This window comes from Vespa mandarinia, chromosome 10 (assembly GCF_050613455.1).
Source record: "Vespa mandarinia isolate Hongniang chromosome 10, ASM5061345v1, whole genome shotgun sequence".
Lineage (NCBI taxonomy): Eukaryota > Metazoa > Arthropoda > Insecta > Hymenoptera > Vespidae > Vespa > Vespa mandarinia.
Window position 1 is genome coordinate 4,530,001 of NC_140819.1, and position 5,000 is coordinate 4,535,000.

Below are 5,000 nucleotides of genomic sequence, written 5' to 3' on the forward strand. Positions count from 1 at the left end.
ATACGATATATTACAAATTATCTTATATAGTATAATACTTCGAATGGTGGATAGGATAATTGAGATACACAACAATTGCAACGGGTATCATGGATCTTGTGAAAATGAATCGAAAATAGAATTTATACAATATATTATTTTTTCTTTCGAAAGACATTCTTTTTCTTTTATTGTTTAAATTTTTTTTCCTCTTCTTCTTTTCTTTTTTTTTCTTTTCTTTTCTTTCGAAATATCTTTCACTCGAATTGAAATACATATTGTTATTCCAATTCGCGTAGTTTAACTTTTTCAAGTTGAATATTTAATTCTTATGCGAATTATCGAAACAATCATTATATCAATTAATTGATTAAAATGATGAATGAGGAATGACAATGAAACAAATCGATGAAATATTTATTGATAACGATAATAAGAATGAAATACTATTGCAATATTTGCGATATATTCTAATGATTTTAATTAATTGATTTTTTGTTCATTCCTTTTCTTTTTTTTTTTCTCTTCAAAAAAAAAAAAAAAAAAAAAAAAAAAATACAATGAAAAAAAAGAGCACCTTCTATCGTGCGATATGTCAAAACCTCACAAAGAGAGAGAAAAAAAAGAAGGAAAGGGAAAAAAATGAAGAACAAGAAAAATATTAAATCAAAATTGATTAAGAATAAATTGACAAAATATTTATAATGCAAAAGATTAATGCACTTACGTATACATACATATATATATATATATATATATATATATATATATATACATATATACACAAATACGTTATAACGAAATATTATTTTACGATTGTAATTAATTAATTTTTTCTTTAATAAAGAAGAAAAGAAGTAAAAAAAGAAGAAAAAGAAGTGAATCCAAAGGAGAGGAACTATTTCTTTTCCTTTTTCTTTTTTCTTGTTTTTTTTTTTTTTCTCTAACAAAGTCAATATATTATGTTATATTAATGAGTTGAGAAAGCGGCGAGTATAAAGAGATGTAATTAAAGGAAAGGGGAGAGAGAAAGAAAAGAAACAAGAAAACAAGAAAGAAAGAAAGAAAGAAAGAAAGAAAGAAAGAAAGATGTCGAAAATCGAAGATCGCGTTCATTATTATCGACGTTCTTTTTGCAGTTGGTTCTCGCGCGTTTTCGTAACGCACACCCTTCTTCCGTGCGAAAGAGAGAAAAAGAAAGAGAAAGAGAGAGAGAGAGAGAGAGAGAGAGAGAAAGAGAGAGAGAGAGAGAGATTGTGTGTGTGCAATCTCATCTGCAATCACAATCGGTTGGGGTCAATCGGAGAATCGCCACAGGATAATGGGTAGGCTCGTCTCTCTTTCTCTCTCTCTCTCTCTCTCTCTCTCTCTCTCTCTGTCTCTCTTTCTCTTTTTCTCTTTCTCTCTTTCTCTTTCTGTTTCTCCTTCTCTTTCTTTCTTTCTCTTTATTCTGTCTGTCCCACAGTCTTCTCTTTCCTTTGCCATTAGGCTGTTTCTTACGTTGCCTGTGAGTACCACCACCTTGCCCCCTCCCTCCTTTTCCGTTCTGATCTAAGGGCGAAGGTGAGCGGACTTGTGCAAAGTAACACGGAACCTTCGTAATGCGAGTCTTACATACGTTTTTATCGATTTAATGTCATCGAGAAGTATGTAGTTAACGATATATAAAAAGAACGTAATACGTAATACGTTTTAATATATGTTAGGTCGATTTTATTTCTATCTTTGAATATTATCGTGACTTAAAATATTTATCATGGAATATATTGATAAGAATGTAATCTCGTTGGAATAATGAAATTTTCCAAATGTTATCGTATCGGATATTATTTTAATATTTTCATTTGGAAAGAGAAAAAGAAAGAAGAAGAAAAAAACAAAAAAAAAAAAAAAGAAAAAAAAGAATTGGATTATACAATCGTTTGCATCTAATATAATTACTATTATAATATGTATACGATTTAAAACTTATCATTCGCATTTTATTCAGAAACTTATCTATTCGTTTTTCGATATAATAATAATAATAATAATAATAATAATAATAATAATAATAATAATAATAATAATAATAATAATAATAATAATAATAATAATAATAATAATTATAATAATAACAATGATAATCATAAAAATATTAATAATAATGGTAATAATAATAATAACTGAATGAAATCTCATTCGTGATAAAATTAACGTGACTTTTTCTAACGACAATTTGTAATAATTTAATATAAAAATAAGAATGTAATTTCACGGAGGAAGAAGAGAGAAAAAAAAAAGAAAGGTATATTTATAAAATGCGATTATTATATAATCGAATGTTATCATCGATTTATTCTAATTAACTTAATCAACGATATGATACTTAATTCTCAAATTAATCGTAAACTTCGAATTTTTACAATAAAGTATATACAATTTATTGATCCGTTCAATAAATTCAATAAATAAATATCAATTTAATTATAACAAACGGGATAGTTTGCGAAATTAAAACGATTTCGATTGTTAAGACAATTTGATCTTCTTATACCGAAGGGATCAAGTAAGTAAATCTTAAGAGAAGAGACATAAGATGAAAGGATACATGGGATTACTGGATGATGATGATGATGATGATGAGGGGTTGGTTAAGCTCTTGAGAAAGATAGGAAGAGACAGAGATGGAAGAAGAAAAAGAAGAAGAAGAAAAAACAAAGATAAAAAGAAGAAGAAGAAGAAGAAGAAGAAAAACAAAAATAAAAGGAAGAAGCAGAAGAAGAAAAAGAAAAAGCAAAAGAAGAAGAAGAAGAAGAAGAAGAAGAAGAAGAAGTAGTAGTAGTAGTAGTAGTAGTAGTAGTAGTAGTAGTAGAAGAAGAAGAAGAAGAAGAAGTGAGACGGAGTGGATTCTCGGCAGAGTGAGAGATGAAAGATATCGAGCGCAATAGCGTATGCAAGGTAATGCACGCGCACGAATACGAATCCGGATGGAGGAGAGAGTTAGGAGGAGTAGAAGAGGCACTCGAGCTAAGCGCCTGTTCCATGGCTACTTCGGGGTCCGCGAAGCACGTCCTGGTATCGCGGATCTCGCAGTATATCACCATGGACCCAGAGGAGGTTGCTCGGCTTCTACTTAGCACGCTGTTGCTGTTGTCCCTGAGCAATACTACCCGCTACCGCGTAGCGATCCCCGAGCCAACAGTGAAACTGGCCAAACGGTAGCACACCGTAGCATTGTTCACACCGTTTTAATAGGTATTCATTGTCTGACCTCGGATCTTTTCCGAAGACTCCCAAGAGAGAGTAAAAGAGAGAGAGAGAGAAAGAGAAAAAGAGAGAGAGAGAGAGAGAGAGAGAGAGAGAGAGAGAGAGAGAGAGAGATTGTCGTCCCTGATGCACCGATAAACCTTCTGATATCAGAGAGCACATTGGCATCCTTTGTGTTCGCCATCATTCTTTTTTTTTTTTCTTCTTCTCGAACTTCCTTCCTGTTTACTGTATTTTAACAGTCTTACCTTTTATTTATTACAAATACACCGTAATTTGTACTATCGATTTGTACTACTCTACGATAAATTCAAGATTGTACTCGTTGGATTTTCATCTTCTTTTTCTTTTTCTTCTTCTTCTTCTTCTTCTTTGTTCTTCTCTTTTTTACTTCTTCACGAGAATCATACATCGATCATCATTGATTCTTCGTTAAAAGAGATTTCGCGTGAGTTTAACCGTGTTTCTATCGATAATAAAGATTAGAAGGGAATGTGTGGTACACTCTCTCTCTCTCTCTCTCTCTTCCTCTCTCTCTCATACACACACGCACACACACACACACATACACACTCACTCACTCATTCACTCACTCTATCTGTGGCATATAATCGGTTTGCCGCACAAATTACACGAGGAAGAAGAATTCCCTGCGCTCCGCTATGTAAATTAATTAGCCCCGACGGTAAACGCGGCTGATTTTTCAAGCGGACGCGTGCTTGCTTCGTAGTAGCGTTGCCGTGCCTGGATCCGTTGGGACAGAAAGGGAAAGAAGAAGAAGAAGAAGAAGAAGAAGAAGAAGAAAGAGGATGAAGATAAAACGAAGAAAAGGAAAAAGGTGGCAAGGTGTTGGTAGGAGAGAGACGAAGGGGGTGGTACGAGCTGACCGAAGGGGATGGGACGGGTTCCGGTGGATGCGGGGAAGTGGGAGAGGGGGGTGGAGGGGAGGGGGGATTTCTTCGGGTGTCGAAGAGGCGGTGTGCAGTCAAGAGATACCCCCTGCACAGTTCCTCGAGAATTCAGATAGGAGATCTTCGTTGTTGCACCTACCTCCCCCCCCCTTCACCTCACCACACCCCTCGGCCCGCCTACTCTTCACTTCCAAGTTCCAAGTCTCTCACACTCGGCAAACAGTTCTTGGCAAGGACCGTGGAAGTATAAGATCCACCGACCGAATCTTGGCAATTAACCGCCGGCACTTAGTCTTATTACTGGCAGTTCCGGTGTGTCGTACTACCTGGTGTAAACCAAGAACGGAATCTTTTCTTACCACCACCACCATCACCATCACCACCACCACTACCACCACCACCAACACTACCACCACCACCACCACCATTATTTCCTCTCCATCCCTTTTTCTCAGGCAAAGAATCGCGCGACTAACTTTAACTCCTCGGAATCGTCGTTGCTTTTACTTTTCTTTCGTCTTTCGTCTTTCACTATTTCTTTTTCTCTTTCTCTTTCTTTCTTTATTTTTCTCTCTCTCTTTCTCTTTCTCTCTCTCTCTCTCTCTCTCTCTCTCTCTCTTTCTCTTTTCTTGATTCCTTCCTACTAGATTCGAGATAGTCTCTCTACCTAACAATAAACGTGTTCGTGGCCGAGCGATTTTAACGACACGCTCACCTTCCTTCTTCCAATTTCAAGCGAATTTATTGTCTCGTTTCTTCTTCTTCTTCTTCTTCTTCTTCTTCTTCTTCTTCTTCTTCTACTTCTTGCTCTTTTTCTTTTTCTTTCATCTCCTTTCTTTCATTTTTTTTTCTTTTCTTCTT

General features: G+C 35.1%; 1 protein-coding gene across 2 annotated transcripts in view; it reads left to right on the forward strand.

Moving 5' to 3' along the window:
- ss (aryl hydrocarbon receptor spineless) overlaps positions 1-5,000 on the forward strand; it is a 126,621-nt gene that overhangs the window by 53,573 nt on the left and 68,048 nt on the right. The gene's annotated exons all lie outside the window — the stretch shown is intronic.